Genomic DNA, 23867 nt, shown 5'->3' with positions numbered 1-23867 from the left:
ACAATGGAGGTGGATTTCAGAATTAGATTTCAGTCTATTCTGTAACTACTGATCTCTATAGGAATTAATGCATTTGAAAAAGGACCAAATATTACCCAAGATGAAGTTTACTTAAAGCACATGAGATGAAAGCAGAGAACTTCGTATAATCATATACATTTAAGACTGCTAGTATTCTCCTCTTCTCAGCACTAGATATAAAACAAGAAAAAAAACAGGGCACAAAGCCTCTCTGGGACTGTTAGGACTGTTGGTCGAAAACAAGTTTCCCTCTCGTGGAGGAAAGGAATTGGAGTGCTTTAACTCAACCTCAGCATCGCACAGGTTCTTGAAATAGAGGTGTTGACCCTGTCTGATCTCTGAGACCAGCATGATCACCAATCAGTTTGGGTAGCAAAAAAGGTTATTAGTATCATTTGTCATAAGCAGATTTTACAAAGTGACAGGGTTTTGCTGGATAGAAGTTGAGAAAGGTTGAGTTACACTCAGAAATAGAAAAACAATAGCACTCCTGCATGGCAAAATATTACAAAACACATCTAGAGAAGCTCCTCAAATGCTACCGGGGGTGGGGAGAAGGATTGCTTTCCTCATCCCTTGACTGATAAAAACCATGCTCTGTGAGGCTCCACATTTCCCAAGAATTTAAAAGGAGATAGCAACAGAAAAGCAGGATGGCAGATGCCACTGCTAACTGAGCTCCTGGCCAGCAGGGTATTATCTGTGATCCTAAAATGTACATAAGAACAGAGGAAGCAATCCTCTCTGTCTGCCTAGCAGCTAGGGGATTAGATCAGGATATGAACCTTCTAATTTGAAGAACTTGATTTTATTCTCATGTATTCTAACACCATTATAGACACGTAAAAGGTCCTCTAGTCTTTTTAGTACTGCAAAAAGTGGTGTAAAGCAGACTTGAGATAAATTAGGAGCAGTCCCAGAACACTCCTGCTATTTTAAGAGCCATTTCCTATAGACTTTATGCATAGCAAGGGAAGAAAAAAGGATCTTAAGATGGTAAACAACACCAAAATCAAGGGGAAGACTCACATTGTATGTCACCACTACCAGTCACTTTTATTATAGTAGTTCCTAAATAAGCAACAGGGACCCATCACATACACATCAAAAAAGACTGTCAACATGCTTATTTTCTAACATAGCATAGGCTTTTCTAGCACAAATATCAAGGATCTCCCTTCATCCCAAACATACTTTTCAAAACACCGACAGCACTTCACAGGCTGCTCTCAAGAAGAAGGATCAGCTTGGTTCACTAAAGACCTTCAGACACCAACATCTCCAAGGGTACAGCAGCAAGAACTTTTCTCTAACTGAAATATTAGTACATTTTAAGAAATCTGAATATACATTACCTTCAGACTGATGGGTAGCAGAAACACTGCAGCTACCCTCACAAAGCTGCAGAGCACAAGCCACCCCCAGCTTCACCTCCTCTCCGCTTCCCCCGGGGCGCCGATTAACTACCTGGTGACTGAGCAGCACCTGCTGAACCCGTGCATCGGCAGCACCTGGGCTCTCCCCAGAGGCCTCCGACCTCACGGCTAATTCAGCCAAATCCTGTTTAGTTTCTGTAATTTGGTAAGTGCCTTTTGAATGGTTACAGCTGCATAAGCCCGTGGGTTTTAGTGCTTTGTATGTCACCTCAGTTTATAATCCTTTGGGCAACTATTTCCCCCATTTTATTTGTTAATTTATTGCATGTTTACCTGCTAGACCAGACTGGGAACACTGCTACTTTTCCAATCAATTATATCATAGAAGACATTGTCAGTGTGGCTCTATTAACAAATACATCAAATTGCAGCCCAGCTCCCAGAAGAGGCTCTTGGTGTGACTGCCATGATGATATCCTCATAGCAAATTAAATAGAAGAGAGTCTCAGATGCTGTGAGTGGCTATTGCATAATTTATCACCAGAAGGCAGGAAGAATGATGGGATAAAGCAATGAAGAAAATCAGTTCCTTAACTGTGTTTGAACACTTCCTAAATCTGGGTAGCAAAAAGTTATTTCGCCTTGGTCAGATGGACTATTTAAAAGAATAGTCCACACACACATGCTGTATAGGTGTACTATTACCACAGCTGTATATTTACAGCAGCCCTATGAGGACTGTATGATTAAGAATAAGGAAATAATAGTCCTGCTAGGAAAGGTTATTATTCTGTAGAGAGAATAAATGAACAATTTTGTCATGAGGAGGAGGAAGCGGGTGGAGAACTCATATGGGTGGTTTGTCGCCATGGGGCAGAGCTGAAGGCTATTTTTCATTAATAACAATTCACCACAAGTCAACCCATTTATTAGCACTAATTAGATGCATCTCTGAACAGGAGGACCAGAATCTGGTCTGCTTTGATGCCCTTTAAGTCAAAGGGTCTCATGTTCTTCATAAATTGAAATATATGCAGAAATGACTGCTACTTTTCTGCCATTTCCATAGATCTCATATTAGCAACAGCACCTTTTTTTAAGGGAAAGGAAGTCAGAAGTGGACAGGCAAAGGGCATATGTTAGTATACTCCAGTCAGGTAATAGGAAATTAGAGGTCACTTTAATTACAGCTAATTAAAATTCAGATAATTGATTTGACATCTAGATCCATGCATACCCACCACAGTACTTTGCAGCTGAAAGGCCGCAGAGCTTTGCTTGTGGTGTTGTATTTGCTCTCCTGCATAATTTCACTCAGCATGTGAACTCTGTCCTGGTCAATAAGGAGGTGAAATGAGAAGCTTGGATTTCTCCAGAAAGACAGCAGGGATGAATTTGAAGCCTGAGTTTGACAGTGACTGCACAGCTGTGATATTTTGGGGGTCTTTGGCCCTGCAACTTCTAACAATCAGCCTTATATGTACTACCACGCTTGGTAACAGGGTGCAGCGTACATTGTCCAGCATCCTCAGGCTCTTATGTCCCCAAGTGAACAAAGGAGAACAGGATTACAAACAGATTATAATCTCTTTACATTAAAGCCACAGCAACAGGCAACTTAATTTTAGAAAACAAAGTTCTCAAAAATTAGGTGTGCAAGGTTACCAGAGTCATCGGAAAGGTGATGTTTCTCAATTTCTTGTCAAGACAAAAGTACCCACCTGAAGAGCAAGGCATTTTTAAGTACAGGTCAAAATAAAGAAAAGCAAAACTTATGGCTTTTTGCATATTTTTCTGCCAACCACTACAACTCTATTTACTGTTCGCAGCTTTATATTTAAGAAAAAAAAAAAATCCCTTTTTCATAATTGTTGCCTCCACAAGTTCTGCTCTTCTCTGACACTGTGACAAGGCCCCATGATAAAAAAAATCAAGGATGGGATATCTGCAAGTTCTATATATCTGCCAAGTTTCATCCAAACAACTCACCCAGGGGACTGACTGGAGAAATATAACAAAAAAAACTATTTCACATTTCTCAAAACTTGAGTACCACAAAATACATCCTCAAAAACCCTATCTGAGGCTGAATCTCAGCCAAACATTAGTTTTAGTGCAACATTTATATCAGAAATCCAAACCTCAGTTCAACAACCTTTAGCACGTATGTGATCTCTAAACAGCAATGCATTTAGCGTATGAAATGGTTTCTTAAAACTTAATGTGAACAAACTAGGTTAACAGTTGATTATATTTTTAAATTACATTTGCTAAAAAGGGATAGATCGTATACCGCATAACTCCCATCTCTGGGTTTAACAGCACTCCGTGAGGAAGCAAGTAATTTCTGTTTTACAAAGCCGAAGAATAACATTCCTGTGTTGATGCAGGAAAGTCAGGAAGAATATCAGAGTGCAAAGAAAAAGTGGAATTGATCCCTGTAGTTCACTGAGCAAAGCTGGATCATAAACACATTACAGAGACAAAATGGGATTGAGACGCTGCCGCCATCCCAGTGGTGACGGAGGTTTTTGTTTGTTCATTTAACTTTGCAGCATTAAGTAGTTCTCCCTGGTCCCTTCCTCTGGCATGAAATCCGTCTGGAGTAGCCTCCAGTAAAATGAAAAATGCAGGCCACCGTTATTTCTACTCATGCATTAAGTGGCTTCTCCTGCTTCCTGATTTTTTTCTCAAACTACATTCTAATAAAAGTAACTGGTTGGCTGATATAACTGCACCAAACCCTTGCATCCTCAACACAAGGGGTTCAGTCTGAGATCTCCATTGTCAGCCGCTCTGAGACTCTCTTCTAAGACAAAACACCCAGCTGACGCTGCTAGAAATATTTTCATTGCTTCTTTTCACTCTAAGACCCTGCCATCTGGACCGCCGTGCCATCTCGGTGGCCTGGTCACGCTGATCCAATTGCCCTTAATCTACCCAGCTCTTCCCTCTGCACTTCACGCGGGCATTCAGCCACCCCAGCTCAGCTCACATTCCTTAATCCCTGGCACTAAACACACAAAACAGATGAACTGTGTCCAATTCTGACCAGCTGAGATTCACAATATGTCCTTGAGACTGAGCACAGAGCAGAAAGCTTTCATTTATACATATGGTTTTTAATAGGATTCGTACTATTTTTGACCCTTCTCAGTGTTTCAGGACTGCCTGAGCCATGCAAGCAAGCTCACTGGCAGCTGGTGGGAAGAAGACACTGTCCCATCACATGCTAATTACATCGAGGACATGCAGATGTTTAACCTTTTACAAGTCCGCAGAGGAAGAGAAGAGACAAGGCTTTGCTAGCCTCTGCTGTTACTGGCTGATGTTGCACGAAAGGCAATTTAATGATAAGAGGGTTCATTTTATTTGGGGGAGGGTGGCTGGGGGCAAGGGTTGTTTTTAAAAATGAAACCTTCCTACCCTTAGGAACATCTGTAGAAGTGAATAATAGCGTGAGTTTCCTATAGGTCAGGGCAGATAGACAAACCCACAACAGAGAATTGACTCAACAGAAACTTTGTTTTCCATGGGCAGCAGTCAAAGAGTTACAGTCAACAACTCAATATCCCAGTGGAGACCAGTGACGAGTGGCGTTCCTCAGAGGTCGGTATTGGGACCGGCGCCGTTTAACGTCTTTGTTGGCAACATGGACAGTGGGATTGAGTGCACCCTCAGCAAGTTTGCTGACAACACCAAGCTGTGTGGTGCGGTCAACACGCTGGAGGGAAGGGATGCCATCCCAAGGGACCTTGACAGGCCTGAGAGCTGGGCCCATGCGAACCTCATGAAGTTCAACAAGGCCAAGTGCAAGGTCCTGCACACGAGTCAGGGCAATCCCAAGCACAAATACATGCTGGGCGATGAGTGGATTGAGAGCAGCCCTGCGGAGAAGGACTTGGGGGTATTAGTGGATGAAAAACTGAATATAATCCAGCAATGTGCACTCGCAGCCCAGAAAGCCAGTCGCATCCTGGGCTGCATCAAGTGTGGCTAGCAGGTCAAGGGAGGGGATTCTCCCCCTCTACTCCGCTCTTGTGAGACCCCACCTGGAGTACTGCGTTCAGCTCTGGGGCCCCCAACATAAGAAGGACATGGACTTGGAGCAGGTCCAGAGGAGGCCACGAAGATGACCAGGGGGCTGGAACACATCTCCTATGAAGACAGGCTGAGAAAGTTGGGGGTGTTCAGCCTGGAGAAGAGAAGGCTCCGGGAGACCTTATAGCAGCCTTCCAGCACCTAAAGGGGCCTACAAGAAAGCTGGAGAGGGACTTTTTACAACGGCATGTCGTGATAGGCCAAGGGGCAATGGCTTCAAACCGCAAGAGGGTAGGTTTAGATTAGAGGTAAGGAAGAAGTTCTTCACTGGGAGGGCGGTGAGGCACTGGCACAGGTTGCCCAGAGAGGTGGTGGATGCCCCCTCCCTGGCAGTGTTCAAGGCCAGGCTGGATGGGGCTTGGAGCAGCCTGGTCTAGCGGAAGGTGTCCCTGCCCATGGCAGGGGGGTTGGAGCTAGGTGATCTTTAAGGTCCCTTCCAACCCAAACCATGCTATGATTCTATGATATTGTGATCTGCATTATAAAAAAGCTGCTCTTTATACCTCAGCCTGAAGACTCAACACCTTGAAGAGGCAGCTCCTTGGAAACCCCATTCAATTCCACTTAGTTTTATTTGCTGATGATGAATATCTAATTCCATGTCAGCACACACACAAGGAACAAGGGAGCATCTAAAAATTATAAATCTTATCACAACGGATCAGAGACACACAAGAAAGTGCTTGCACATTTCTGATTTCCAAAATAGAACTTTGGTTGCATTAAAAAAAAGTTTCATTTTCAGACAAGACGGAAACAAACTGTGGGCCACTACCAAAAGTCACAATCCACAGGTGCTGGCATGCATTACATGTATTCGCAATCACAGTATGCTAACATCAAATCTGAGGCAGAGCAGAAGCACAACCCTGCTGTCCTCTGGTTGTCACCAATAACAGTTTCTGGTAGTCTGTTGGCTAATTTGAAAGTATTCCAGCACAAAGTTTTCCATCTTAACAAAATGCAATGCACCAATGCCAGCCAATTACCCCAAAATGATCACTAACACAAGACAAGCTAAAGTGAAAAAAAATTTACAGAAATTTAAAATACAGGCTTCCTAGACCGAAAAAAAAAAGCAAGTACATATTACCACCATGTGGCAAAACTTGCAACATTTCTCTCCCAAATGTTTTTTCAAGGTTCAGTGGCGTGTCCTGTAGCCCAAATGCCCACTCACATTTGAGATAAAGGATATTTGACTAAAACATTTAGTAAGAATGAACTAATTAACTCTCTACTTTCATTAGTGAAAAATAATACCAGAGTGATCTTGAACAAGAATGATCTTGAACAATTAATGTTAATTGCTTATGCTTGTACAAAAGACCTTGACAAATTTACAGTAATGGTTTATCTTCCTTTCAGGAGCAGAAAATGAGTAGCCCTCCCTAGGCTACAGGGACGTGCTATGATGTTAACCCTGCCTTGGTTAACCATTTGAGAACCAATTAAGTGTATCTGTGAAGAAGGGGGAAAAAAAAAAGTACTTGATAATAACGGTAGTACAGACAGATGTACCCAGAAATTACCTGATTTCTTTCTGAATATTCTTAATGTATTAAAATGAAGATATTTAACAAGGTTTGCAAAACAAGCAACTTCAGTTAAAGGAAAAGGAAACTGACAGTCCCATTAAAGAACAATTTACAAGGCTTCTTTAGTAGAAAGCTGTCAGCTACGTGTGTTACTCATTTATGGGCTGTTAAAAAAAAAAATTAATTAAAATTTAACCTGTATAAAGCTCTTGCAAAACAGGTAAAAGAAAGATCTTCAAGTATTAGGGTTTTTCTCAGCCAAGATATTAAAGAAAACATAAAATTTCCATGGAATATAAAGAGTGAAAGGCTTAACTTTTGCTTTCAGCTTCCTCATCATTGAAGCCTATTCAGTATTCAAGCGCATACAATATTCAAACCATTCCTGGACAAAATGATATTGAGATATCAAAGCGGCACATAGACAGATATTAAAATTCTACTGAAAGATTTCTTATGGTCTTTCTGTTCCCTGCCTGCTTAATATGTGGTATAGAAGGATCCTAATCGATGCCTATGAGTTGTGGATGCTCCCAAATATACTGCAGCCTTCTGCTGTATGAAATTGAGAGGTTAAGTAATTTCCCTTTCTCCCTGCTATTGCACCAGAATAAAAGCTTAGCTTCTCCCAGCTCCAGTTCCTATGTTAAAATAAAAGTGCTAGGATGTGGGCGGTCTTATTTTGTGTACAGCACATCTAACAGCTGTCTGGTGCGGATTACTGCTTGGGAAGCTACTGCAACTGCATAAACTTGGCATGCTCAATGTATACACAAGCTGATTAAAAGTGATGTTCTACTTTAATAAAAGAAAACGGAAGTTGAGATCGGAAGGACCTTTGCAAGTACATGGATAGTTTCAAAGCACAAAAATCTTGCAAGTTACTTGAGACTGCTCATGGTGCAAATCACGCTATTAATTCATCTCTGTTCTGGAACATGCAATGGAGCCCTTTAGGATAGCTTTCCCAATTGCAGCAGGGAGGAAAAAATGTTTCACAAATCTGTCACTTAGGGTGGTCAGGAGCCCCCCAGCTCAGCAAGACCATAATCTCAAGTTCAGAAATTCTGCCCCTCTTTCCAGGATGCCAGCACATAGGTGGATGGTAGTTGTTTGCTTCACATCAATGCTGCCTCAAGTCTGTTGAAGAATTTTTGCTGGGCTCAGTGCTGCAGCAGCTGAATGTGCTGTACTTCAAACACTGGTCACTCGTGGAAAATAAGACAACAACCCAAGAAGCTGTCTTCTCTTCTGACATTGCCACACTCTGAGAAAGTCAGCCCTCTCATCAGGCATCTTAAACACCATCTGTCTGTGCTGAGAACCCATTTCTAAAACTTGCTGAGCCTTATGATGTATGTCCCTTGCTAAAAGTAAAAACGCTGCATGGAAGATGATGAATTGGACAATACGCTTGCTTTAAAGCTTCAGACTGCTTTCAGAGCGTATGGAAATGCCAGGCAATTATTATACACCTCTGTAATTCTTGCTCAAAGATATTTCCCATTTTAATTCTCTTCAGAAGAAGGTGTTAACTACTTGGCTCCACAGGAAGAAAAGAAAGAGAAAAAAAATCACTTTTCAATATGCATGATAAAAAGAAATAAAATAATGTATTTTCTCTTATGCCCTTGAATATTCCTTGTCTTGGGCTACCTGATAACAGAACCAAAAAGATATTTAGAAGTCTAACATCAGCTTTAGGGAAGATTCTAATAAATTGGGAATCGCCCGTCCAGGTCGGGTTCTTGATCCCTCCTGTCCACATTGCTGTCAGCAACAGCCCAGCTGCAGCAAGTGCTCCCGGGAAGAGCACAGGAGCTGCTACACTAAGCGCTCCAGAAGAATTACACCCAGACCTTCAATATTTCAGAACACCTGATCACTGGCACTATTTTAGCTCTAAATTTTCTCATTGTACATGTCATTTTCCAATGCTTCCTTTGATCTCTTGTTCTTCATGTTCTTTAAGATTTAAAGAGCTTTCTATAATATAAAAACAAGATATTGATTCCTGCACAACGCTTAGTGGAGATTTGGCAGAACTGCGGCACTGAAGTTTATTTTATGATCCATTAATAGAGTGACAAATTTGTTGGTCCAAATTCTACTCTCAGGAAGACCTGACCCTAAGAATAAAAATATATCGTTTCCATGGTACTGAATGTCGCCTACAAGGCTTGAAGTGTTCTCAGTTGACACAAGAATGGATATGTATGGAAGAAACTTAAAAACTTTTAGGATTACATCTTGTATTTTAGTGTGGCTTCTAGGACACTATATATATTAAACAAAAATTACATCATTTGACAAATGTGGTCAACTTAAAGTTGGAAGCATTGGAAATATATTCTGGTGGAATAGACGTTAGAAATTCTTAGGCAAAAAAAATCACATTATTAACAGAAAAAAACCCATAAGCATTCTTGTTTCCGTGTAGTGCTTCATATTTCTGGATCACACAGTCATTTAGGAAGCTATCAATAGCATCATTTTATACATGAAAAAAACCAGAGGCACACAACTAAAAAGATTTGCAGAGTCACACAGCAGGGAAAATTGCCAATAAAAATAAATAAATAAAAAACCCCACAAAGAATCCTCAGACCTGGAAGCGCACTAACTTTCTCAATCGAGTGGTGGCAGAAGTTTGCTGGATACAAGATGGAACAGTCCTTTCCCTCGGGGCATACAGGCTCCCAGCCTGGAATTGCATCAACCTCCTCCTCTGTAGGTGTGGTCAAAACACAGTAGGGATGCCTTTGAGCATCACTATGTGTGTACATTTTCTCTCACAACAGCCCTGTAAATACTCTATCATTAACAGTGCAGCTAAGATGCAGAGATGCTAAGGGACTTCCTTTTCATCACACAACAACTGTTTATCATTCTCCAGGAAAAACTTCTATTTGGGAGTGTCTGGATAAAGGAGAATACTTAGAGTCAGAATGCAGGTAGTTCAATGTCACATCTCTCCAAGCACCATCTTCCTAAGATCTCTCCGGTGCATGAACTTTTCTGTAACATATTGATTCCATCTCTCATTAGAGGATCACTATTACAAGCAACCAAAGTATGCTTCAAAAAAATTCTCCAAAATAGAGGATTACCTCAAAGAGGAAATACAGAGAATTAGGTATTAAAATGCAAATTTGTTTTAATGCTACATCAAAGTTACTTGGTAATAAAGCCAAGGGATTATCCTGCTTTATGAATGCAAGTGATTCTACAGCCTTTTCTTTTAAATGTTTAAAAAACATTTCCTGTACATTCCCAAATGGTTCATGACAGGCCGCCTGCTTTGTCTGAAGACCCGGATTTAGCCAAAACTGTCTCAATAGTGCTTAATTTTAATAGTAACAAAACGCAGTCCTTCATGTCTTCGATTAGACTCCTTAAAGAAGAGAAATGGTTTCTGTATGTGCATGCCTAAGAGGTGCGTGTTTTCCAACAGTTGCCTTTCCTCACTGCAGAACGTCGCATCAGCTAGATCCAAGCTACTAAAACGTTACTCAGATCTTGCAATCACTTACTGCAACATGGCACCTGTTGCAATAACGCATTAGTTGTAAAGAGAAATTTAACTGAACTGCAGCTGCATGGTGAGTCAAGATTGGGTAGCTGAAGGACCGGTAGAATAAAGCAGTCTCCTGAGTTCACTCAGCTATGGGACAAGCCTCTGATTTGGGACAAACCACTGCAACTGGAAGTGTGATCAATATGGAAATGCAAAGACAATCTCAGGTTTTCAGAGAATCCTGACATGGGCCAGATCTGGTGCTACTTAAAGCCAACAAGAACCTTCCCAATGACCTCCTGAACACTGGATTGAGCCATGGACCATTGCAGCTCAGCAACATTCGCCTGTTCCTGCTAGCTGCAGGCATCCCCTTCCTATCAAAAAAACCAAGTTTTAGCCCATCCCAAGGGGTGGCAATTTTAGTCCCAAAACCTAAACCTCACACGGAAAGGAGCTGGGATTGAAAATGGCATCTTGTAGAGAAGCCTTCCAACTTGGCACATCTTGCTGCAGGCCACCCACTGACATAGCCTTACCCCTAAGGTTTAAGGAACAAAAACACAACCACAGCCTTTCCATAGAACTTAATTCTTTCTGGCCTCCAAAATGGCAACATGGGCAGACAACTATCTCGGATCTACACCCTTCAAATTCATAATCTGTTCCTCTGAAGCAGTAATCATACCTGGCTACTTGACTATAGTCATGTTTCGTAGGCACTTGACTGCAGGAAACAAGAACAAATGAAAAAGGACTTCTCAAAGTCTATGAGACTTGATTCATTTCAAGCCATTCTTGAAGCCAGCAAAAACATAAAAGCATAAAAACCAGAGAGTATTCTCATACACTGAAGTCTGCTGACACCATTTCTGAAATAAAACAGTCTGAATTGTTTGCTGAGATAGGGTAAACGAAACTGGCTACTGGTAATCCTATTAACTTTGTTCTGATAAAAGCAACCTAAATAAAATGTGAAAAAAATGGCTTTACTAATATCAACAACAAACCTTTTCAATTTTTCTTGTTCAGCAGAGCTACAATTCACCAACTGTAAACAAACAAACAAAAAAATACTCCTTCCACTTCAAGCAATTTTGCAAGCATCTAACATCGCATCCTTTTCCATTTCATAGAATCACAGAATATCTAAGGCTGGCAGGGACTTCACGTGGTCATCTGATCCAACCCCCTGTTCAAAGCAAGGATAACCAGTTATTTCCAGTTCTTTGCTTTCTGAATAGTAATAAATGTCTTTTTCTAGCCCCTTTTCTTACACTGAGCTGCAGTCAACTGCGGTGTCAGTCTAAAGACTCATGCACAGAGAGCACATAAATTGGGGGCGGAGGGGGGAGAGTACTCAGTAGCTGGTAATGCAAGTGTATTGAGATAATTTAACGGGGAAAACCCATTATATTCTGCCATTTGTGCACTGGTAGAGCTCTTCAGCAATCAGCAGTCAATTCTGCACCGCTTTTTTAATGTCAAAGTGACTTTGAGTTAACAGCACTAATGATTCCGATGGTGAATGCCAGCATTTGAGCTATTCAGGGAAACACTGAAAGGAGAGAAATCTTTCCAAAAATCTAAGAGTCATTCTCCATCTCACCCCCCTCCCCCAATAAAAATGATTCAAAAAGCGATTCTTGGGGCCCACAAGGCATACTTTGACACACACTACGGAAAGGATCTAAATTTTTACCCCAGGCTAATGACAGAGCATTGCTGACACTTTAGAAGTACTTTTACAGTAACTACAGAAGACTTATTTTAGGAATTTACCGAGTCTCTAAAGTGACATCTTCTTAGGGAAAGAAAAAATGAAAGAATGATTTTCTGCATAGCGGCAGTAGGCATCATAAAATGCTAATTTAGGGTAACCTTTCTAGAAGTGCTTAAATGATCCAGAAGTCTGAACACCACTGTCTTTCCAGTATCTTAAATACCCATTTCTTTGGCCCATAGTAAGCTGCAACCAACAGTTCATTAACAACTGAAAAACAAGCAAAACTGCTTGGTTTTAATTAAAATATTTCATAGCTGATTTAATTGCTAAAATGTAAAGTATGGGTTGGATTAATTTACTGTGTGGTGGCATCATATGACCCTGAGGTATTTTTTCAAGTGTGTAATTGCAACATTCAAATAAGCACAGATAAGATGCTTCCAAATTGGCTGCAATGCTGAAGAAGATGACTGGCAAAGATGATCCCCTCTGTGTCTTTGCTTTCTTTTGTACCTGTTAGATGTTCTGTGTAATTCACTGTTAAAGCACTTCAATGTGTTTTTGCCTGTTGAAATAGTAAGCATACTTACTCTGCCAAAACAACATGGAATTCAAAAATTCAAATTTTGTTTTTCAAAAACAGAAAATACAGTTTCAGTTCATTTCTGTCATCTGGGATAATAAAGGCAAAGCTTCCTTGGGAAAGAGATGTGTGCACACACAAATGCATGTCAAAACAATCATTTCCATTGTACATAAAAATGTTTCCCTATATGAAAAACAAAACTTTATATTCTGCAGGCAGCCATGAAAAATGCAAGTTTACCTTCTTCAATTCCTTACCTCTTACTGGGACAGTCCTATAGCATTTTAAGAGAAAGTAGAAAAACTTGTAGCAGTTCTGATCCAAAGAGAATTAAATTATCTTGAATTCAAATTTTACCCTGATGTAAGAGGTCTATACGACTCTTCCCTCCATGAAATTATACTTGGCTCTTATCTCAGTTAAGTTAAATATTTATGTAAACCCAAGCCCCTGCCTGCCTCAGTTCTGCATCTGTAAGCAAGCAGGAATAATATTTCCAACACAAAGGAACATGCATATTCCTTTTGGACATATATTTGTATATAACCTTAGCAAAGCAAAATAAATACGTGAAATATAGGCCATGCAAATGTAGAAAAAAATGCTGAGCAACACATTTTTGTTCTGCTTCTGGGTAGAAACAGTGAAGATATTTTTAGTCCAAACACATCATTCTGTTCCAACACATTACTTTATTCAATCTGATGAAAATTGAATGACCAGAACATCATTAATGGTTGAAACTCTTTCTGTTTAACAAATTGAAATACTTTGAATACTAACTAGCCATATGTAAAGCTCATCAATATTAATGAAACTTTCTGAAATGTATCATTTATTCTTCATGGACAGAATAGATATTAATTGGAAATAAGCCTTGTAAGTTAGGGTTTTCAGAGGCACACAAGCGATTAAGGAAAAATTCACAATAGTGTCCAAGAGATTTAGAAGCTTAAGTTTCATTTTTAAATTATGAATTTTCTGAAAATCCCAGTCACCTATCCACACTGTGAATGCCCGAACAACCTTACAGAAGTGGCCTTCAGCACTGCGAATCCTACTTGTTTGCAAGAAGACACAACATGTGAGATCTCAAAAAGTCCAGAAAAACAGAGAAGGGAAAGTCAGACTCTCAAATTAGATTGTGAAAAAAAATCACCATGCTGAAATAAGAGAACGTTAGAGTTAAAACTTCTTAAAAACCAGTGCAGAACTATTCATAGAGCTATCTGTTGGATTCACAGTCCTGAACTTTCTTACAGGGAGAGATTAAACCATGTAAAAAGTGAGCCATGCTTTGATTTTAATAATATGGTGCTAGATGTCCTTGGCTCACAGTTTTACAAAACTACAAAATCCTATTTTGCAACAAGAAAGCAATGGACAATAAGGAGAACTGAATGAATGTGAAAAGAGGCTGCAGATATACGAGAAGAGGACCACACTGAAATAATCATAAAACTAAGATGCATAATGCACTACCAAAATATCCTAACCAGCCTGCCTTTACGGCCACCACCAGCTGCCCCTCCACCCCAAATGCTGCTTCTTAGGCATTACCGAAGAGGAAGACATTTGCTAGGATACATATGAAAAACCACAATCAGTCTCTTTTTTTTTTTTTTTTTTTTCTTTTTGGTAACATACTACCCAGCATTTTAAAAATGAAACAGAAAATCAGTAGCCCACAACCTTGACATCAAATTTTGCCTGATGAAATGAGCAGGTTGTTATCCTCATTAAGAATATGCAATTCATTTGTATGTCTTCAGGTGCAGTCCTTGAATACTGATGTAGGACATCATGTTAATGGCAAAGGCAGTGTATTACCCTAACAATTATTTATTCAACTCTTCACATAATAAAATAAAATAGAAGTTATCTAACATTGTGTGAATTACTTGAGCGACAACTTCAGATTATTCTGCAATGTTGTGGACTGACTTTTCAAATATGTATTAACACAATTTTGTCATTAAGTAATTGCCAGTGGAAAGTTTGTTGTTGTTGTTGTTGTTGGCTTTTTTACTTTTAATATCTTTCTCATCTCAACTGTTTATTAGATTAAATTTAAGAAGGGCGAGAGAAACATGAGTCATTAAATCACCTGAAGGTGCTTCCTGTTTATGAGGCAATAACCATTTTCCCGGGCTAATAAATTCAAGGCCCGCAGCTGAACATTTATTAGCCCAAGATACAGTTATTGTTAAGTTAATTGGAAGCACCCTGAAGTTGTTATTATAACGAAACTTCTAATGATTAAATATTTGGCAGAAATCATCTGTTTTAAAGTGTGGGGTTTTTAATGAGAAACTGAGGAGTTTGGGCAACACTACTGTTCTTGATGAGTTCTAACACCAAAGGAAAGTGGTTGTATCTGACTCGTTCTGAGACCAGTAACGTGCATATTTGACATGGAATGGCTCCTAATTTTTTTGCCGAGTTGCTATACACACTCATTAGTCAACGATCATTCTTTCTTCCCACCTTGAACACCACCAAGACTGTAAGATATTTAGAGATCACTTCTTGTTGTGAACACCTGCAGCTCATAGCCCAGCGGATCAAGTCCTTTCTTGTCCCTTGCTAATGCCACTCCATGTCAACACGCTATTTGATCAAGCCAACACAATCATCTAACTTGCAGTGGCGCTGTGACAGCTTTCACAGACGTGGTTGTCATAACGGAAAAAATGCAACTCCCACAGAGTCCCCAACTCAGAGCCAAACAGGAAACCACTGAAGGCTAGCGAGCACCCTCCTTTACATGGAAATGGGTGAATGTTTGCAAAACTGCCTCTAACTGCTGTGTGAGCTCTGGCTGGGAGGGGTTACGGCCATGGACAGCAACACACCAAGTACAGGAGAAGCTGCAGTAACTACTGAGTCGTATCAAAACGGAGATTCCAGTATCAGATTGATCTGTGAGCCTCCAAAGGCAAAAATGGATTGAAATTTAGCTCAATAAAAGTCAATGAAAAAAAATTCCTATTGATTGCAGCATGAATTTCAGGGACTAACTCGTATTTTATTGGCAGGATGGAGGCTTTTTCAATGACAGCCCATGGCATGAGGATCCCTAGTGCAGGTAGATGCTAGGAGACAAATTTATACTGCAATAACAGAGGTCTCCTGAAACTTCAACAGTCCTTTTTGTGTTCCTATGAACCAGAGCCTAAATCCATCACCCTGGGGAGTGCATCTCCTCCTTGCCTCAAGCAGCCAGCCAGCTCTGCTCAAATCCCACCTGCAGGGCAGAAATACACTCCGTGAACCAGCTGAATGGAGAGCAACGAATGTTAAAAACAGGGTAAATAAGAGAAACTCACCCTTTGGCATGCGGGCTTGGCTTGCTTCGTCTTGGCTTTGTTCACCTTTGGTTCCCAAAGCATCAATGAACCTCTAGCCAGTGTCATTCCACTATCATTTTTCTTCGATACCACCTCTTTGAGAGACAAATGAATTTAGAATGTCCCTGTGGCTTTCCCCCAAAGCTTTGGGGGACAGTGGACACACAAAGCCAACTTCCCCAACAGTGCAGTGCAGTGCACTGGTGTCCATGGTCCTATGCCGACAGATTAGAGCTAACACCCTGCCAACTTGGAAATGGTGGAAAATCCTCCTGAAAAATGCACTGATGAGATCTCCCTGTGCATCACCGCCTTACTCTCAGTCATTTATTTTTAGACAATCGCAATTTCCTACTGAGCTGTATTTTAAACAGATCTGTTACAGAATGTGGGACAATGATAATTAGTGTGCCAAGTACCTAAAATAAGTTTTCAATTAGTAGTGGCCTGGATGAGATCATCAAGGAGTTATTCACTACATCAGCTGCAGTGAAAGGATTTTGGAAGCTGTCAGTGGAAATACCAACCACAGGAAAAGGGAGCAGGCACACTATTAATACTGAAAGTTTCTGAAACTTTGCAGTAATTTCAAGGCCTGGAGTACATACAGCTATGGACAAATATTTGTCCATAAATACTATTTCCACTCCCTTTAAAGCAAAGGCCACTTTTTCCATTGACTTCAGTAAGCACTGAAGATCTGATATAAAGTGATCTGGCTACAAGGCATGTAAATGCAGCTGTCATTTTGAAAATCATTAATCCATCTGATTTGCCATTTAGGCAGCTTAAATTAATCTGCCTTGCTGCTATACCCTTGCAAAGCCCATAAGTACCTATTCCCGACATCACAGCAAAGCAACAATTACAACAGTTTTAGCAGTTCCTATTAAGAGATGCATATGTAAATACACTTTAAAGCTTATAGCAATATGTGAACCTCAAATTTTTTTTCCCCAAAAAATTCCATCTATTTAGTTTCATAATCTAATGCACGCATATAAGCACACTTGAAATTATCCTATATATCAAGCTTCTAGTTTTTCCTCAAAAATTTTTTTTTGCTATTTTTCCTATATAATCATGTTTAAGAAAGCCTTATCAATATTTAGCTTGATTCACACTTTCCAAACAGTGAAATATTTAATTAAACTCAGATCCTGTGAAATAAAATGTGTAAATTCAGTAGCTGTTTTTTCCTCTAGGTCCCCTAGGAAAATATAATTGAGACTTGTTTTGGTACTGAAAAGGTTTGCAGGTCCAATGAAAGAGCAAATAAGCTAGCACCCTCTTGTTAAGTGCATCAAAATAAGATGGTATTTGTGCAGGACAGACTTGGGTTCTCGTTAAGGCTTTGTCTGAACCAGCAAAACAGTGGAATATATGAACATGAAGGGTGATAGGAGCAGGAGCAGCTCCCTCCACAGCTCTGCACAGCGCTACAGGTTTCTCTGCAGCTCCCCAAACCAGGCACACAAGGTCTGGGTGCTGGAGAACACCAAAATTAAGGCTGCATTTGAAAAATCTTATAATCACAATAGGTTCTGATTACTTAATGCAGTCAGCTTCTTGTATGTGAACCAGGAAACTAGATCTACATCTTCAATGCATTTTTTCCCTCAAAATATCAGAAAGCAGCTTAACCTTGAAAATACTACTTAGCTCACAAAAAAAAAAAAAGAGAAAGTAGTTTATTCAGAAAGTGGTAATTAATTTTCTACAGAGGCTGAAATCACTCTGCCTAAAGCAAAATCCTTCTGACATTATTAAATGTCACAGTGCAGTTAAAGCACAATTATAAACTAATTCACAGAATAAATCTCATTAGTTTCCTGAGGCCTTATGAATAAACTGACGGAAAAACGTTACCATATTTGACTTTCATCTTGGCTTTCCTGAATAGATATACAATCAAAAAGCATAACATTTTAATAATTACAGATGATTAAAAACAGATAGTTTGGAGAAACAGCTAGGTAAAACTGACTGCTGCGTACATGCGTACTGAGCAATGGAAAAGTGCTCCACGTTTATCCAGCACTATAAAATTCAGTCTAGAACTGAAAAATGAATTTTAAAAAACAACGAGAAAGTGATTTGAGAGGTCATCCAATCTGGTAGATCTTGCAGCGACCAGATTACAGGATGGTGAATGTAACTGAGCATAACCCATTGCATCTCCTGGACCATCCAGTACGTGTTTGTGCATACAGCTGTAGGCGCACTTGAGCATACCCCGGCTACACGCTTCCTTAATCAGATGGGTGTCAGCTCTGCTCCAGAAGCTGCAAAACTGAATTAATTCACTGCTGGAATCCAGGAAAACAAGCTTCATTCCTCATTAACAGTTTAGAAAACAAATGCATTTGAAGCAAGCAGTGATTGCAAATAAAGGAATAGAAGAAGTATTTCATAGGTTAAATTTTCAAATAAAGTATTTCAGTATTTGGAAACATTGGTGTTTTGGTTTTTTTAAGAAAGTTGTTGTAAAATGAATAAAAATTTGTGAAGCCTTGCTACTTTATCTGTTTACAGCTCTCTTAGCTAAATTTCTTCAAATTTATCTGTCTTACACACCCCACATGGATGCAACAAAGAAAGCAAGGACTAGATGGTCTAAGTTTGACAAAATACCTCAGTTATTCCTATTTCCTTGCTTGTGCTCTGTGCATAGCTTTCACCTCTACACTAAGGCATTGAGGTCAAAATTTTCCATGGGGACAGGTGCTGGGCTGAATCCAGATTGTTATCTACTTAATAGATAAATTAAATTCTGCTGGAAAATCAGGATGACTAAAAGTGGCCACTAAAGGCAAAAATTTGCCCTGGTGAGTTGATGATGAGGTATTTATTCTCCTAAAGTCTTTCAGACTGACTCGTGTAAAGCACTTTTATGAGCTAACTAACATGACGAAAACACATTTATTGGAAAATTCACAAAGTGTAAAGACATACAATCTCCCTGTTGGATTCCATTTCAAAGGAGTAATTTCCTCCTCCTCCTCAGTAGCAGATACACACATGTTGCAATCTCTCTTTGTTTAAATAGGGATGAACCTTCTGGGCCTGGGAATTTGGCTTTGATTCAATTACTCCTGAAGGCTAAGCAGCTTATTCGCAGCTTAGCTGAAGCAGATCCAGCTGGCCCACAAAGCCCAGGTGACAATCGAAGTTTAGAGCAGAAAGTGTGGATCCATAATTTGGTTCAATCCACTGAAAAGACAAGGGCCAATGGAAAACAGTGATAAGCACTATCCTGTGGGCTAAAATACTGGAATTGGGTTCAGAAGATGGGATTTGAGTTCCTGGTTGTGTTACAGTCTGCACAGAGAAATGACTCAAACTCTGTCCTGCAATTCCACTGCTGCAAAACAACTCAGTATTCAACTCAAAGCTATTCCTCAATATTTTCTTATACTTATGTTCCTAAAGAACTTCCACTGATATCTGTACGCTACTTGAGTATTACAAATACTCATTTATACCCCAGGCTGCATCAAAAGAATGTTGATTCAAGGGAGGGGATTCTCCCCCTCTACTCCGCTCTTGTGAGACCCCACCTGGAGTACTGCGTTCAGCTCTGGGGCCCCCAACATAAGAAGGACATGGACTTGGAGCAGGTCCAGAGGAGGCCACGAAGATGACCAGGGGGCTGGAACACATCTCCTATGAAACACGCTGAGAAAGTTGGGGGTGTTCAGCCTGGAGAAGAGAAGGCTCCAGGGAGACCTTATAGCAGCCTTCCAGCACCTAAAGGGGCCTACAAGAAAGCTGGAGAGGGACTTTTTACACGGGCATGTCGTGATAGGCCAAGGGGCAATGGCTTCAAACTGCAAGAGGGTAGGTTTAGATTAGAGGTAAGGAAGAAGTTCTTCACTGGGAGGGCGGTGAGGCACTGGCACAGGTTGCCCAGAGAGGTGGTGGATGCCCCCTCCCTGGCAGTGTTCAAGGCCAGGCTGGATGGGGCTTGGAGCAGCCTGGTCTAGCGGAAGGTGTCCCTGCCCATGGCAGGGGGGTTGGAGCTAGGTGATCTTTAAGGTCCCTTCCAACCCAAACCACTCTATGATTCATTCTATGAAATATGGGACCTGCCTATGAAAGTAGATAAACAAAAATGAATCACTTCTAGTTTCACTCTGTACAAAAGTGCAGAGACCTACCAGATCTTTACAAAGCCCCCATAACCACAGACCAAATGTTGGACTTTAATGCCAACAGTGGCAATTTACAGCAGCAGAGAACCTGCCTGATCCCATAACAGCAACTGCAGAGAAGTTTAAATTTCTAATTATGGAGTGATCATAAACAACTAGCACCTGAAAACATAATCCAAAACAAATAAAAAGATGGTGGAAGAGTTCACTAAATAAAGAATATACAAAAGACTTACATACTGCAGTAAAGGGAACATGTTTAATACCATACTATTAAATGGAATAGTAACATTTATTTTTGTACCATCTTTATAGTGTTATTTGTATCAGAATTAAACTTAAACGTTTCCTCTTACAGGGTTTTTGTGTGTGTGTGTGTTTTTTTCCCCTTACACTGCTATAGTCAAGCTAAAAATATCATGTAATGGGAAATAATTGCCACATTTGCTTAAATCATATTGGATATAAGAGGGAGAAGAAATATAAATCAATCTTATTTACACTGAGACTACAATCTCTTGTGACATCCTACTTGCCAGCTTTTTTTCCCAGTATCCTAATATATGGATAATTTTTGGACTAGAAAACTGAATCTAAAGATTTAAAACCTTGTTGGTTGGTTTGTTTTTTGGTTTTGTGTTTTGTTGGTTTTTTTTAAAAACAAATTAAATTCATCTGTTAGAGGAAATAATAAAAAAAAAGAACACAATTTAGTGAGGACTGGAATATTTTTCTTTTTGCAAAGGAAAGAGATAAACAGTCACTCCAAGACAGAGAACCTGAAAATAACCATAACTAAAAGACCAAAGAACCATGGCAAGAAGATGAACTCACTCATCTAAAGAGAAACCTTAGAGAATAGAAATCTTTGCAGCTTTAGAAGCACACTAGTCAAGTTAGCACCACCCTATGTATCACTGGTTTTTGAGGAACTGAATGAAGTGCAGCAGGTAACTTTTTCACGTTACATTCGCACTCACTCCTGCACTCAACTCATCTAAATTAGGAAGCTGCACACGATAAATTCAGTCAACAGCAGATGATGAGAGAGGCAATTCCCAGGCGAGTCAGATCTGATGTAGGAGTGTATTAAGCAAGGCTGACTACATTAATGCCTAATATCAGATGAGATGGATTTAATCTTAGTGCTTGTCTGGGACAACCAATTTTGGTGATTTGAGAAACTGGTTATAATTCAGCCCATACAGCAATTGTTTTCTGGATGAAGCTGCAGCTCCAGTTTAACTCAGTGGGACTGTTGCAATCACCTTTAAGTAGGTGGATAGATCTTATGAATCAGAATCTAATCGTTTTAACGATACTAAAAAAATAGGAAAAATGTACTTGGCAACAGAGAGTGCAATCTCAGAAAGTTGCTAAAACAAGAGGGAACCTGCATTTGTTTGTATTCATTTCCTACTGTGGTAATTATCTCTGCAGATTTCACGATAAGTCTCTGGGAAGGAGTCACTGAGAGCCGTAACGCATTATTCAGCAAGTGTGACTTTGTGGGAATGGAACCGGTGTTTATTAGAGAGCCATAAGCAGACTTTTTACAATGAAATTGTAACAAAGTAGGCTAGTTTGATGTTTGCAAAAGGAATACTAAATTCCCTGCTGTCTCTGGGAAAATCTGCTATTTTCATGAAGACTTTTCTAAATCAATAAATCCTATGCCAGCAAGAGGCCCGATAAAGATGCACAGATTTTAGTAACTCATCGTAATCCTTTGTAATCCCTTTAGAAATACGACCTGCTTACAAGGATGCGTGACTCTTGTGTTCTGCAAAAATATTCCCAATCATTCTGGATTGAAGAACCCAGGGGCTTGGGTTATTTTCTATGCAGCTGAGAAAAAGGCAATGATTCAGAGACTTCAGAGACTTGTGCTGCAGCAGGTGCAGCAGTTGTAGTGCACAGCAACCCAGCTGAGAGAGGGACTATTTCCTCAAACCCAAGAAAATTTACACCTTTACAACTCAAATCAGACACTGCTCGTATCACGCCATTCCACCAGCTGCAAGGGGGAGACAGGCATTAGGCAAGGCAGGGCTCACTACGCTGCGAAGCTGTGCTAACCCTTCTGGAATTTCAGATCTGGAATTTAATCAGTAATTTAAACGCCTCTGTTGACGTGGCATGGGGTTTTCTGTGCTCCCCACCCCAAAAGGCAACTGGGAGGATCTGGGAAAGGTCAATATTTCAGAGAATTAGGCCCAATCTTGCAAAGTTTTCCCGTGTTTTAAGGATCTACAACCCAGGTCTTTAGAAAAGAGCCAGAAGAACCAGTACAACTAGATCTTTTCTCCTACCAACCATCCCTCATACGCTTTCATCCTACCACATAAGCTGTCTCTAGCCACTTAGGAGTTATCTGTCCATAGAGTTTGCACCTTGTTAACAATACTGCATTAATAAAGATAAGATATTGTCGGTACAAAGGTCATTCTTACTGGTTTATTTGTTCTTGTATGGAAATGAAAGACCTATAGTGGAATATGTATAGGTTGGCCTAATTTTTCATATTCGTATTTTCACTCACATAAATGTATCTTTATGAGAGAAAAAACAAAAACAGAGAAACAATAAAAACTTCCTTTCAGCCTAAAAACACACAAAATAAGCGAGAATCTGGGAAATAAACCAGCCTCAGCTGATAATCTGGACTGAACAAAGGATTCTCAGTGTTACAGGGAAAATAAAAACTTGCCTTGAGCTGCAAAGTTATGAGAAAGAACTTTTGGTTAAGCTCCAGTCCAAGCTTTAGAAAAGTTTGATTCCCCCCCAGATTTCAAGTCTGATGGGGAACGAGGTAATTGACTTTCTGATCCACAAAGGGAAGATGGGGGAACAAGGTAATCCTTAACCAACAGAGGAAGGCCGATGGCAAGTACAAAGGTAATTAATTTATCTTCAAAGTCAACACAGATTCATGCTCTGGGAGAACTGCAGAATTAACACTGCAAGGGGAGATGCACCAAGCAACACTATCAATGAACCTGTCCTGCAGGTATAAATTCAGCTTCAGAGTTGACAGGACAGTTGACGTAGATCAGCACAGCTCTGTGGCTGGAGCCCACTCGCATCGACTGAGCATCTAGCCTCAAAACTGCAGCAGGCAGCGAGCTCTGGAAACAGGCTGCGTAGCTGCACCTCAACAATTAGGCAAGGTTTTCTCTCTTGTCAAAATTATTCCAGCCATTAACTGAACTCGAGTCAGCGCTCTCGTAAATAATTTTGTTAATAAGCAGATGTTAATTATATTCACTGGGCTTTTCCCTCCCCCCCCCCCCATTTCCGAAGTTTGTTATCAGTCAAATGAACCAAGGTCAGAGATGTACCAAACGAATGATGCCTGGAGCAGATAACTCAAAGTCAGCGGTGCTTAGAGACTAATAATTAAGGTCTGATCTTTTGCATATCGGACACTTTAAACAGCAACAGTCCACAGTGTTGCTCATCTTTAACTGAAGGAATTAACTTCCCGAACCATATTCA

The 23867-nt window shown here is 40.2% G+C and overlaps 1 protein-coding gene across 5 annotated transcripts in view; it reads right to left on the bottom strand.

Moving 5' to 3' along the window:
* The window catches only part of LRRTM4 (leucine rich repeat transmembrane neuronal 4), a 543042-nt gene extending 541613 nt beyond the window's left edge, over positions 1-1429 (bottom strand). For all 5 annotated transcript variants that reach the window (XM_050910344.1, XM_050910345.1, XM_050910348.1 and 2 more), the window contains exon 1: positions 1377-1429. The gene's annotated coding sequence lies outside the window, so the exon portion shown is untranslated. The remainder of the gene's footprint in view (positions 1-1376) is intronic.
* Between the last annotated feature and the right edge of the window lie 22438 nt (positions 1430-23867).

The sequence above is a fragment of the Gymnogyps californianus genome, chromosome 23 (genome assembly GCF_018139145.2).
Source record: "Gymnogyps californianus isolate 813 chromosome 23, ASM1813914v2, whole genome shotgun sequence".
Taxonomy (NCBI): domain Eukaryota; kingdom Metazoa; phylum Chordata; class Aves; order Accipitriformes; family Cathartidae; genus Gymnogyps; species Gymnogyps californianus.
This window is presented reverse-complemented; position numbering and strand designations above follow the sequence as displayed.